Source organism: Vespa mandarinia, chromosome 1 (genome assembly GCF_050613455.1).
Source record: "Vespa mandarinia isolate Hongniang chromosome 1, ASM5061345v1, whole genome shotgun sequence".
Lineage (NCBI taxonomy): Eukaryota > Metazoa > Arthropoda > Insecta > Hymenoptera > Vespidae > Vespa > Vespa mandarinia.
Window position 1 is genome coordinate 7,845,226 of NC_140810.1, and position 14,994 is coordinate 7,860,219.

General features: G+C 32.5%; 1 protein-coding gene across 3 annotated transcripts in view; it reads left to right on the forward strand.

Annotated features, from left to right (window-relative positions):
• LOC118446962 (uncharacterized) overlaps positions 1-14,994 on the forward strand; it is a 48,698-nt gene that overhangs the window by 3,165 nt on the left and 30,539 nt on the right. The gene's annotated exons all lie outside the window — the stretch shown is intronic.

Genomic DNA, 14,994 nt, shown 5'->3' on the forward strand with positions numbered 1-14,994 from the left:
GTATAGTTCAAATATATTTTTTCTCTCGTTCTCTTTAATCGTTAAAAACATCATATTGAAATTGCACTTGGTATTAAAGAATCGAATCAGTCATATTAAGTTATTTATCATTACTTAGATTTAACGAGTAAAAACATAAAATCAATCGTTTTATCTATAGATAATCGATAAATGAACATTTATTATTATCGAAACTTGCAATCCTGACAAAAATTTATCAACTTTATCTTTATTTTTGACATAAAAACGTATACGTCGAGTTGATAAAACGTGATAAAAAAGACAAGAAGGAGAGAAAGAAAGAGAGAGAGAGAGAGAGAGAGAGAGAGAGAGAGAGAGAAAGAGAGAGAGAAAGAGAAGAACCAAGTGTATGTCAGCCCATCGTTCAAGCTTTCCGCATTGCGTCAGCGACGATTTTTACAAGTCAATTTTGTTCCTCCCGTTTTTTCACAAAGAATCGAAATCCTTTTCCTTTTACGAGGACATAAAAGAAAGTTTCTTTTTCTTTCTCCTAATCTCACGGATATATACGTTTATTAATCGAATAGTAAATTATATTTTATTTCTAATTGTATCTCTCTTTTTCTCTCTTTTTCTCTTTTTCTCTTACTCTTTTATAGATTTGCATTTTTATAGAAAAGATTCTTTCCTTAGTGTACATATTTTAGAAAAGAAATCGAAGATCGATAATATCGCGTATTGGGTTATTATTATAACCGGTGATGTGTTCTTATCTAAACAGAGAAAGAGAGAAAGAGAGAGATAAAGAGAGCTATTTATTAGAGCAAGATACGTTATCGTTGAAAGCTTTTTTTCATAGTCGTTGCATTTAAACATATAGATTCGCCTTGTTTTCGATAATTTTGAAGAAAAGAAAGAAAAAAGATAAAAGAAAAGGGCCAAGAAGAGGATGAAAATAACGTTGTAAGAACGTATATATGCTTTCTCTTACTCTCTCTTTCTCTCTCTTTTTCTCCCTCTTTTGCTTGATTTCAACTTGAGCGTCGATGGCACATAAGTCGTAAGCTTTTTTTCTCCATCTAGTATCGTCTTTTTGCGCGTAAATTTAGCGTAAAGAGGGACGAGAGACGATGAACGAGAATGAACAAGAATGAACGAGAAGAGGAGAGAAAAGATGAGTGTGCGCGAAACAGTGATTCTGGCGATGACTTCACGACACTTCATTCGATACATTCTCGTCGTCTTCGTATTAACCCTCCATAAACCAATTTTTTTTTCGTATTTAAAAGAAAAAAATATAGATATAACGTGAAAGTTATAGTAAAAATATATTAATATTTACATTTGGGAAAATATTAGTCTTCAAATATAAATTAATTAACTTTGTAAAGAAAAAATTAAATGATATTTAATATACTAACGTAATTATAATTTTGTATTTTTTTCAATACAAAAATAAATATATGATATATATCTTTTATAATGTAATATTTGATATAATATTCGAGTTTTGTATTTTATATATATATATATATATATATATATATATATATATATATTATATTTATTTCTGTTATAAAAAAATATTATTCTTAATTTGATTCATTCAATTTATATTTTTTAAAATACAAAAATATAAGTTATTCATTCAATTGACATATTTATATATTTGCATTTTTTTTAATATAAATGAAATAATATATATTCTTAAAAATTTATAAATAAGTATGTTACTAGTAAGTTACATGTCGTTATTGAGAGTTAATAAGAAATTATTTCAATTTGAAATAATATAACACAATTAAACAAACGACAGGTAATAACTTAAAACTTTACGTAGATAATAAATAGAAGAAGAAAAGATCGATTGGTAGACAAACGAATCAAAAGGAGGTTTGATCTTTAAAGTTACGGGCATGCGAGTCGACGAGACACGTGTGTATGTAAGTATGTAAGTGTGTGTGTTCGCGTGTACATGTTTTAGCATATGTACTTACAACCCGGTATACGTGTGGGTGTGTGCGTTTGTCTCCTCCCGTCGCGACAGATGGAGGGGTTGCAGGCCTTAAATGCCTGTTTATATTTATAGAGCTTGGACGTGCACTCTCTTCGTGGAACCTCTTTCCTTCCCTTTTACACCGGTCTTACTCGAATTCTATGTATTTATGTACATAAGTATGTACGTACGTAGTAAGTACATATGTATGTATATGTATATGTATATATGTATATATATATGTATATACATATGTATGTATGTATTTATGTATGTATCCATGCCGACTACACCCGACTGTAAACCCTCTGATAGTACTCCCTTATGTCCTGCTTCGTTTTCTATCTCTCATTTTATTTACTTTCAAAAATTTCTATCTCGAAACGCTTCGATTTACGACCGACTCAATCGTCACATATTTCATATCAACTAGCGTCGTAAATCGTATTTGGACTTTTAAAATTCACGTCACAATTTTTGTTTCTCTCTATGTCTCATTCTATATCTCTTTCTCTTTTGCACGTGTCGGATTTATTCACGTTGCCGTTTTTCCGGAACACTTCACAACTCTCTATTCGTGGGCGTAAGAAGGATGTGGGTTGTTTCGAAAAACAGACTATATATATAAGATGTAATAAATTTTCTCCCCATGGGGGAGGTTACAGGTAAAATAGTATTTGTTTTCTTTTTTTATTTTCAAGAAAATCCACTTTTGGACAAAATAAATTGTCTTTGCTGGTTTTCCCTTCTTTTATTTTCTTCTTTTTTTTTTTGCATTTCATGAATAACCTTCTGAGTTTCCAAGTGTTCCGAGAAATAAGGGAAAAGGGAGAAAAGGGTACAAATGAAAGATAGAGGGGCAATCGTATGGTTCGATAGCACGCATGTGAATTTGTAGAAGGCATATGGGCGTGGCGCAGTTATCGTTCTCGTTAATATCACTATATACATGTATATGTATGTATATACCCATATATGTATAAATGCTCTAGAATTATTAACGAACAAATTAATCTCTCTCTCTTTTTTTTTTATAGCTAAGAATCGTAAAAGTTCAATATCTTTCGAATATTTTTAGATTACAAAATCGAATGATACGCATACAAAGGTGCATAGATATACGGATGTAACAAAAAGATACATCGTCCTATTTGCGAAACGATCGATCGTTCGTATTTTCAGAGGTCATCGTTTCCAAATACCGCCTGATTGTTCGTCAACGCAAACACAACTCCCATCGATATGTAAACCACGTTATAAGTGTGTTTGTACGTTTGTATATACACGTATATTCGAGTATCGTGAAGTATATTATATATCTTGGGTGCACACATACGTATATACATATATATATATATATATGTATATATATATATATATATATATATGTATATATATGATCACAAACATATATATTGTTACACATATATATTCACGTGCAAGACTACATAATACTCGACAATGTTTGAATTATCGACTCACCGAAATACCAATAGGTCAATGCTTGCTCGTCTTCATGTGTCAACAAAAAAGATTTAGTGCTATAATTAGGGTTAAAAATCCTTAATAATAAAAGAATAAAATCAAGAGATTTCCAGACAATTTCTTTTTCTTTCAATTTGAATTCGATCGATCTTTGTTCGACCTTACTTTTATTCTATTTCTAGGACTTTGCATTTATTCTCAACATTGAATTTAATAAACCATAGTGTCTCCATTTCGATCGATTTCATGGCTTAGACCACCTACCAGGAGAAAATTTTTGTCTGATTTTTATAAATAATTTTTTTCCATCGTATTCGCAATAGTTAATTCATTTTCGTGTTATTATATTATACATACATTGTTTTTTTTATGTGTACAATTTTATTAAGTTACATGAAATTAAAGAGTTTGAAATTCCTTGTCGGGCTCATGTCAATACTTGCCTGCAATTAACAAATGGCAACGCGACGTGCAGAGAGAACTTAATTAAGCGAAAATTTGCCGTCGCCAATTCGTGCGAGCTAAATAATTTCATTTTACAGAGTTACCAGTTGTAAACTGCCCGGTTTAACTAACAATTCTTTTTTTCTTTTCTTGTTTTCCTCCTATTACTCTTGTCAACATTTCTCACGCGAATAATTTGAACTGATTTTTTTTTTTCTTTCTTTTCTATTCATTAGATTTATTATAAATCTGATTTAATGTGATTATTGAAAAAAAAAAATCAAAGGTCTACACGAGAAATGACATAGTGTCTCGATAATAAAAATGTCGATGTTATGCCGACATAGAAAATGGATTTTATACTGGACGCTTTTAAATCTCGAAAGAATAATCTCCTTCGGGTAATTTTTTTCCTTCTTAAAATATCTATTCGTTTCGAAGAAGAATGTAGAAGAAAGTTCTACTTATAAACTTTCATGATAGTTAAAGTGTAAACTTTTTAATATATATTTTTCTTAAAAATATTTTTATGGAACAAACCCAACTACAGAATTTATAAACTGGATGAGATAAAAGTCGGCCAAATTAATTTAAGAAAAATACAACAGAATATTATAAATTCACGTTTTAAGAAAATTTAATATTATATTTTTCAAAATTAATACATTATAATTTTGCAATCACATATATTTTTAAGGGTTAATTGGGTATATAATAAGTAGGAAAAGAAAAAAGAAAGAAGAAAATAGAACGATTGAGCCTTAGGAAAGAAACAAAAAAGTAGAATACCTACTTCTGTCGCGAGAGCTAAATAAAAAAAGATAAAAAATAAGTTTCACTAAAAAAAGAAACAGAGAGAGAGAGAGAGAGAGCGAGAGAGAGAGAGAGAGAGAAAGAGAAAGAGAGAGAAGAGAAGAGAAAGTAAAAAAGAGATATAAAATCTTTCCGTGAGAAGTAGGTAAAAGAAATTAGTTAAAAAAATTAATATCTCTCTCTTTCTCTCTCTCTCTCTCTCTCTCTCTCTCAGCGTATTCCTTTTCATTGAAGTTTCATTCAGAGTCTCATTCTAATTTCTCGCGAATAGAATCGAGAGGGCAGGGATTAGGTTCTTAAAATATGAAATGGTCTTTCTTGAGATAGACGACTTTCTTTGAGGATCTCCCTGAGGAAAGGTGAAGGAAGGTCGAAAAGGACGAGAGAGAGATGGCGCCCGAAGGGCGGAAAAGGGTGCTTCTATAGGGAGAGGGACAGAGAGAAACAGAGAGAGGGAAAGAGAGAGAGAGAGAGAGGGAAAGAGAGAGAGAGAGAGAAAGAGAGAAAGAGAGAGGTTCCGTAGGTTGATGCGGCATGCGCACGTTGGTACTTGCCTACGGTCACGTTCCCGCAGTCCTCAGAACTTCGATCAATAATCCATCTACTCGGCTTGGAAGGAAAACCGTCGTTAAGTCGAAATGACATTTCGTCATTCTATTACCCTATTTTTTTATCTTTAATGACACTTTAAATTGTTTTGTTTCTTCGGCTTTTTCTAAAGAAAGAAAGATAGAAAGAGTAAGAGAGAGAGAAAGAGAGAGAGAGAGAGAGAGAGAGAGCGAGAGATAGAGAGAGCGAGAGAGAGAGAGAGAGAAAGAGAGAAAGTAAGTGAGTGGTCTTATTAACAGAGTCTGCAATGAGAAGTAGGGCGACGCTAGAAAATAAGGGAACTAAAGCTGCATGTTAACCAAGGTCACGCGTTACGGATCAGAAGACAATCACATCATCGTCCTAGATCCCTATTTTCAACCCTTTCCCAGAGAAGTTTCGAACTTAGGAATACAAGAATCCCGAAAGTCGTTAGGTAAATGATACAAGTATTTTGAGGAATCGTTGAAGAAGTTTCAATTCTTTGAATTAAAATTTTCTATCAAGTCTTTCTAATTCCTTAGTCCACATTGAAGATTATACCCATGGTGTTCATCTAGAGCTGACCTACTTCAAAGTTTCTATCGCGAAGAGCCGAATTTCATGTACTCCAATTTGATGAGTTGTCATAAGTAAGATATGAGAAATGTTCGAAAGAATCGAGTGTCATTTCATAAAAGCAATGTCTTCTCAGATTCTCCTTTTCCTGATCTCTCTCTCTCTCTCTCCCTCTTTTTCTTTCTCTCTCTCTCCCTCTCTTTCTCTCTCTCTCTCTCTCTCTCTCTCTCTCTCTCTATTTCTATATATCTATATTTTATTTTCTTGGAGATATTGCATTTACCGTAGATCCAAGAAGAGGTGAACGGAGAAAACACCGCGAACTCCAATAAGACCGCATAATAGCCTATGTAACGTGAGATCGGCCGGTTCGATTTCAAGATGTACACTAGACGGTTTTGTTCGATACTCGATCGAAGTGCCTTCTCCACATGTATATATTCTCCCTCTCTCTCTTTCTCTTTCTCTTTCTCCCCTCCTCTCCTGTCTGTCTATATCTAGATATATATCGACTCATTTTGTTTTTCGAAGAATTTGCCCTCTGCGATCATCCGAGTCTTTAATTATCCCTCTGCTAAGTTTGCGTGTCACATGCAGCCACGTTACGAATTTAGTACATACTATTTCCTCTTTTGGGCGTTTTTACAAATATTTAATTTATCAGTGAATGGGACATTGGGAAATGCAATAAATTCGCACGTTCTCGAAAAAAATATCTTCCCTTTCGTGCATATGAGTTTTATTCTACGTTATAAATTAAGAGAAAAAGAGAAAGAGAGAGAAAGAGAGAGAGAGAGAGAGAAACGATCAACTTGTAGAATATTTAACCGTGTGCGTCAGCATTGGAGACAGTCCCTTTTCGTTTAGGCGCTTTCGTTTGCGTGCCCAAGATGTTCCGTGAGCACAATGCAAACGACCTGCTAGTTGGTCGGCAACTTTTTGGCTGACTCATAGACTAACACCTACGACGGTATATACATCAAAAGGAAGAGAACGAATAAAAGATGATAATTTATTAAAAGAATTTTTGTTTGAAAGTGAACAAACAAAAAAAAAATAAACAAATAATATATAGCATTCTTAGTTCTTAAAATGTTCGATCATTTAAATTGAAATCGAGTTGAGAATAAAAAAAAATATGTGTATCGTATTTGCGTGAACGAATATCATGCGTTATGCGAGTAGATGAATATACACATACATACTTACGTATGTATATACAGAGGCAAGGTAGGAAGAGGCATACTTGTCGGCATGAATCATGATTGAGGACGTGGGGGATCCACCGAGAAAGTTGGAGTTACACGATGCCGATGTTAATCCACTAGCCGACCTCGAGTAAAACATTTAACCGATGATCCGTAATTCCTATTGGTCTTTTGAACTTTTCCTTCCTATTATCGAAACTTGAAGAATATTTTTCTTTCAATAGATCATGCGAAATACGGTACAAAGTTGAGCGGAAGACGTCGTTTTACGTTGTCGAGCAGTGCGATAGCGATCCCCTTCTGAGTTCGTGGGTGTATTCTCTTCATTTTTCTTCTTCTCTGTTATTCTAAATAGGAAAGAGAGAGAGAGAAAGAGAAGTTCGAAGTACTTACTCGTGGAAGCAAGTGGGCGGATATGTCGCGGTTGCATAATTTAACGAGTGTCCTGTACAACGTTAATTATCCTCGACCCTAATGTTAGTTGGTACTCATTTAAAGAATATTATATTATAAAATAGACGGGAGTAATTAAAGGTGATTGAAAAGAAAAAAAGCAAAAAAAAAAAATTAGAGAAAATTCATGAAGAAATTTATTCAAAAATCTCAAGTTCATTTTACGAGATAAGAAGCCAAGAGTATCAAGAAGATTGCCACAACGTGGCAAGTTTCACCGTATGTGCAACACTGAATATAGCGTGTCTAATTTTATCGTGGCATTCGGCAGAGAGCGACGAGAACTCGCTCGTGTTCTCTTCCAGTCGCGAGACTTCGTTTCTCTACTACCTCGTTCTTGAACCTGACCCCTAAGAAGAACGACACTCTAAATGCATGTGCAATGATTAATCGATCGATCGACGACATTTTTTTTTAAACATTTTTTGTCCAATTAAAAATTTTTCGATTTATCGAACAATACTTTCTTTTTTTTTGTGTGTTTTCTCGGCTGGTTTTGAGTATTTCCGAACGAAATTATTGCCTACTAGATCGAGAATTGGACGATGCTCGTACGTTGGATCGAGCTTGCGATTAGTCACTCGAAATTTGAGAACAAGGGGTCTCGTTAAATCGATACGCGTCACGCGTTAACCGTGGACACCGAGTGCTCGCGAGAAGCCGATGTAATTCAGACACGTTTGCATCGGAAGAGCAGGTCACGTTACCTTCGACTCATGGTTCACCGATTCTGTCTCTCTCTCTCTCTCTCTCTCTCTCTTTTTCTCTCTCTCTCTTTCTCTCTCTCTCTCTCTCTCTCTCTCTCTCTCTCTCTCTTTATGTATATATATATATATATATATATATATATATATATATATTTCTTATCCTTTTTCATTTCTTCCTTCTTTTCTTTGTTATTAGTAAAACTTTTGTATGTTTACACCAATCAATTCTCAATATACTTTTCGTTAAACTTTTTCTTATCAACTTACGAAAGTTTCTACGACGTTTTCGAACTTTATAAAACTTCATTTTGTTCTTCTCAATCTGAAAAAGCTCTTTTATTAACGATGAAATTTAAACGGTCATTTCGATAATACTTTATTTCAATTGGTATTTCCTTTTACGCAATATTCTCAAGAATTTTGTCGATTGTTAAGTTATGAGATTGAATCGACTTCAACAAAGATTATAAATGATTAATATAATCGATCTCAACAAAGATTGTAAATGATTAATACAAAGAAGACGAGATACCTAACATTTATATTTCATATCTATATCTATATTATTTTATACCAAAAGTTTTATATGCTTTCTAATAATGTTGCTTATAATTATGATAAGATTAATAATATGTTTACTCAGAATATTACATTTTTTCAAATTTTTGTATAAAAATATCATTCCATTTAAATAAATATAATTAACTTTCAAATTTCTGAAACGCCTTCAGCTATAAAAAGAAAAATTAATATAATATGTAACATCCCTCTTGGTATCATATAATTTGTTTTATGCAAACAGTTTTTATAGATATATGATATAAAAGTTGTGTAAAAAGAACATTTTAAAAATCCTCTATAATATGATTGTTTAACAGCCTTGATCCAAGTAATAAGAAAAAAAAGGGGAAGAAGAATCTTAACGTTACAACGTTAATATATATGATTGTTCATTGAGTGCTAAATGAGCCACTTCGGTTTACACGAGAAAAGACAAGGGAAAGAATTTAGTCAAAGAACTGGAGAGAACTCGCGTTCTTCATAATTATGAAAATTCATGTGCCTTTGACCTTTGCGTTTATGATTTGTCGCGTCCATTTTTGGATTTAAACCTGCATATTTAATATATACGTCAGTGCATATAGATACATATATGAATTATACATACACATAGATATACATACATTTATACATATACATACACAAGCATATAATTCACGACGATGCACTCGTGTTAAGCGCTAAGTTAGACGTATTCAGAGATAACAAATGCATTTTCTTTGTCGTTAATCGGATCCTTTCAGAGTTACTCTTAATATATACATATGCCCTCTGTATATGAGGTTTATTAAATATTATGTTTTTGTGGATAAACTACAAGTGTGAGGAATCTCATCTCTGACAGGTGATATTCTCTTCATGATGGAATCCATCATGTCAGGGATGATTTTTTCTTTTTTCCTTTTTCGTTTTTCTTTCCCCTTTCCATCCTTCCTTCCTTCCATCCTTCCTTCCTCTTATGCGTTCTAGCCACGTTGCTCTCTTTTTTTAGGTATCTTTTCATGATTATTTTTAGACAATCGTTTGTTGTTTCAATTCACGCCCTCCTGTACCCTCCACCCACCCCTTCTATCGAAGATGAAGGAATACGACCGCGCCTTCTACAACATTTAGAATCTCCTTGATTTTACATCTATCAACCTCTCCTGGTCATTCCCGGTCACGCCTTTTAGGATCGCCCATAGTTTCACTGAAAAAGAAAGTAGAAAAAATAGGAACGATCGATCCTATTTTTTCTCCTTTTTCTCTTCGTTTCTCACTAGACGCGATTAACCGAGAGCTGCCTCAGCGATTTTCGAGGAGGCATTTTGACCCTGTTATAAGACAAAAGACTTAGAGTATTAATACTTACAGGCGACTTAATTGTCTATGCCTTACTTTTTTTTGTCAATCGATTGTTGAAATGAGGAGGAGCATTGAGAGCGTGAAGATGAGTCAGGACTTAAAAATTATATTTTTACTCGATTTATTTGAGTTCGATGAAATTCTATTAACTTCGAATCGAATTCTGATCCAATTAGATTTATACACCGTTCCTTTTTTCTCCTAACAATTTACATGGTATTAATTATTCTACGGCAAAAGAAGTAATTGTGGTAGGTATTATAAGATTTGAAAAAAATTAACGATATTTATTTATCTTCGAGGTAAATTTTAATTGAATGAGTTATATAGATACAAAATAATTGTATGTACGTGTAATAGAATTCATATATGTTTATATTAATACTAAACATACAGTGTGTATGTTTTAATTTACGGATCGGATATCTCCAATGAATATTCTCGATATCATCTGTATGATACATTAATATACTATTGTAAATATTAGTAGGGTCAACATCTCTAGATCAGAATAGATTATTTACGTCGTAGAATCATTTAATTTCCTATCCTATTAAAACACCTATTCTGTTAAAATCCTATTAAAATACATCCTCTCTCTCTCTCTCTCTCTCTCTCTCTCTTTCTTTACCAATTTTTCATCTTCTATATTATGAAGAAGATATCATTATAATGATAAATTTAATATCAATAGTGTTGCATTAAGTACTGGTATTGTATTTTATACATATGTGTATATCTTTATAAAAATATTATCTATTTAAATATGTCGATCTTATATCCTGTATTATGACAATACTATCTATTATATTATAATGACTAATCGCTATAATATTAAAACGACGATAGTATAACGTCATATGCGTAACTTAGAAGTCGTACACTTATCATACATACATACATATATGTATATATATTTTTTTTTTAGTCCGATTCATTTTATCGACACAAAATATTAATCGTTTCCTTATATTCAAAGCCTTTTTTTTTTAAATAAAAGTTATACTTAAAATAGTATAATAGTACTTATAACTTCTATCCTATATAATTTTTATTGTAGGCACGAACAAAAAATTGATTTATAGATAGTTAAAATTTAATATTAATTCATCGATACGAATTAAAACGATAAAAATTTCGTAAATGTTGTTTGATGTTGAAGAAAAATTTTCAAACCGTACGATGTCTTTCGTAAAAAATATAGACTCTTTCTCTCGAATCCTCCATGCATAAGTGTACGTAGGGGAGGGCAGAGGAAGAGGAGGGAAGAACACGTCTAAACATAGGTGGGCCAAACCCAGCATTCCCCGCATCCGTTGTCGTCGTTGCCGTCTTCTCGAAAGGGAAAAAAAGAAGAAGAGAAATAAGAAAGACAAATGCAAATCGAGAAATGCAAGCTTGTCAAAGGAAGAGAGAAGGAGAGAGAGAGAGAGAGAGAGAGAGAGAGAGAGAGAGAACGAAGTGTTCGTAATAAGGAATAGAGAAAAGAGAGGGTTAAAGCTTGCGACGGAGAAAGAAGAGCCGAGCCGACTTTGTCCTATACTTAGCTTAGGATACTAATCCATAATGCGCCTTTCGGTCTACTGAAGAAATTCGCGAATTCGTGCTGGAAAGTACTTATTACTTCGGTTATATCTAAGACATTAGAACGAGAAAGATCACGATAGTTTATTCGTACGTTTAGTCATTTTCTAACTCATATAAATAAGTTAAGTAGATTGAAATGATTTAAAATTGTAATTATTAATTTAAATCTTAATATTATTAATAGTAAGAATTAAAGAATTAGCAATAATTCGAACGTACGTTTGACAGTGTTCTAACTTGCCTAATCATGTAGTTAGATGGAAGTGATTTTTAATTGGTCATATCGATTAAAGAGATTAATATAATTAATCATAGGAGTAAGAGAGATATAAAAGATGTTCTAACTTTAATGTTATTACATTATGATGATTATAAGTAGTTATCAATTTAACAATTAATACATTATTTTATCTTAGGACTGAGAGTGAGAGAGAGAGAGAGAGAAAGATAACAATAGTTCAGTCGTATATTAAAAAATTTTTTTGACTCGATTACGTTTATTAAAATAATTTATACAATTTTTTATTAATTAGAATTAATATTAATAATCGAGCAATGAAATGTATCTAATCGAATTAACTTTTTTATATAGTTTTGTCATTTTAAGAGAACTTACCATAACCGATAGAAAGTACAACTGATTAGAGACTGACGTAGGAAGCTTTTGTATGTTTCTCATTCACTCGGTATTCACCTACTTAGATACAACGTTCTACTTAAATGTAAAAGATAGAAACGTCAACAAAATGTCACAAAGTACGGTATGAGAAACGAATATGACCGTGTCCTTAATTTCCGTACATACGTCGATATGTTCGGAAAAGTGTGAAGGAGATTTTTCTTAAAGAATAAAAATATGAAAACAAAAAGGAAAATGGAAAACATTAAAATGGAATACTAAATAGAAGACTAAAAAATAAAGAAAAATACGTTCATTTTTTAAGTACACTTTCTTTAACAATTGTATATGTGTTTATTCTTTAAATGTTGTATATTCTTTAATGAGTCTCTGTCATTATTAACTAGAAATCAAAGAAAATTATTATAAAATAAAATACAGCTATTTATTTTTATATTTATTTTTATGGACAAGTATCGTTTGTACATATATACGTATAGATAGAACATTGATTAAAGGATTTAAATCATTAATGAACTTGTTTCGTAATATATACATATGTAACATCGAACGAACATTTTGTCCCTACATGTCCTCTCTCTCTTTTTCTCTCTTGTGTTCACCTTCATATAAGTTTCAAGCTAACGAGCGACATTTACACTTGCTAATTGCGAGTAATCGTGAATACTGTGTCGTTGTGAACATTATATTAAATAAGTTAACGTATTGCGGTATTTCAAATTTTCCACCTTTGATAGATCGAATCAATGATCAATGATACAAGGAATATAAAACTTTAAAAAAGAAAGAAAATTTTTTTTCTTTTATATTCAAATACAGGAAAGATATTTACTTTGTCGTCGTTCATTTAAATCAGGAAAACTTTTATAAGTTCGATGGTCTCGTTCATTTTCAGAGAACGTCGATAAAAGAAAACACCGAGGTATAGTTATAGCTAGTACGTTCGATACAGCGAATACTTATTGCGAATAAAGTGGACGGGGCCGATGGTAAGCATTAAGAGGCATGACCCTTGAGGCACGGCTTCTCTTGAATCACCCCCAGGGCTTCCGATCCATTTGACATACACAGCACTACACGGTTGGTCGGTACATCACGAAATACGGATTTATAGCATCACCGATTTCTTTCTTCGCTCTTACTAAAGACGATCATTTTCCATTACTGAAAAGATTATTTTTAATTACAATCGAAATGTCATTTAATTAATTTGCTTAATTGCTTCTAATTAGCATAGGGATATCATCAATAAGAAATAAAGGAAAAGTATAAAAAATTTGAAAAAACAAAAAGGGGAGTTGTTTTCCTTAATTAGTGATTGTTTTAATTAAAATTGTGGGAGAGAATTGAAAATCTTTCACGTGGCCTGAGAACAATTACCTTTTCTTTTTTTTTGTTTTCTTACTCAACGGATTGTCCGACGATCTCTTAATTCCCGTCTCTCTTCGTCATTGATTGATACCACAGTTGCCAAGCAACGTCTCGGAGCTGTCAGACATTCTTTCTTTTTCTCTTAATCTCTCTTTTTCTCTCTCTCTCTCTCTATCTCTTTTCTGTCTCTATCTTTCTCTTGATGTGTATACACAACCATATAGAATTACGCGAGAGCTGTTCGAAACTCCCTTAGCAACCGGCTACGTTCCATTCTACTGCCTCATCAATCTTTTAATTCTATAGGAAATGGCCCGAACGAAGTAATTATATCAATTTCGTTATTCCAATGTTCGTGATAATGAGTAACTGTGAGAAAATCTTCGAAAGAGAAAAAGTGACGCCAAAAGTTAACGTGGTCTCATTTTGAGTTGATTATTTTTATATACCTGAACGATATACGATAAATAAAAAATAGTATATAATTATATATATTTTTTCTATATATAAAATTTGTTTGTCCTTTTCTTGTTTAATTTTTTTCCTTTTTTCTTTTTATTAATTTTGATTTATCTATTTTGGACATTTGGATTCATGTTGATGGTGCAATATCGAGTGAAAAAGTGAATTCAAGTTAGGCTTAGAAGTCGGAAGGTGGGTGCAGAATACGCGACGATCGATTGCTGACTAGCAAGGAACCACGTGACGGGGTGCGGTGTTCGTGACGTCACGGAACGACCCCTTGAACGAGTATATCCCTCTTTAGCAACTTTTAAGATAAACCATGTTTCTCGATGGATACATTTCTTAATCTTATTACGAACTTGGGATTACATTGATTCGTGATTCAGCAATTATTTTGAATTATTTTGTCTCGAATTTAATGTTCATTTGTTATAATAAATTTTTTTTTAATAAATTTTTTTCTTTTTAATCTATAAATCGATAAAATTTATTTGTGAAGGTAGTGAGGACGAGTGATACTCCACGATTGTTTCAAAGGCATTGTTGCTGCTTCATTTTTTTCACATCGATCAAGTGGTGCCTTTATAACTTGGATCTTACTAAGACAGTCCTCACCTTCTTAACCTTAACCTTACATCATCCAACTCCCGGACAGCCGTCACTTTATGAAACCTAACCGATGCAAAAGTCTCTGCCGTGGTTTATGACCCACTATTCTATTCGCTCTTATTGTTAACCGCACTAGCTTTCATGACATTATTATTAATATTATAACGCAACCCAGACGCGTGATTAATATTAACATGCTTCTAT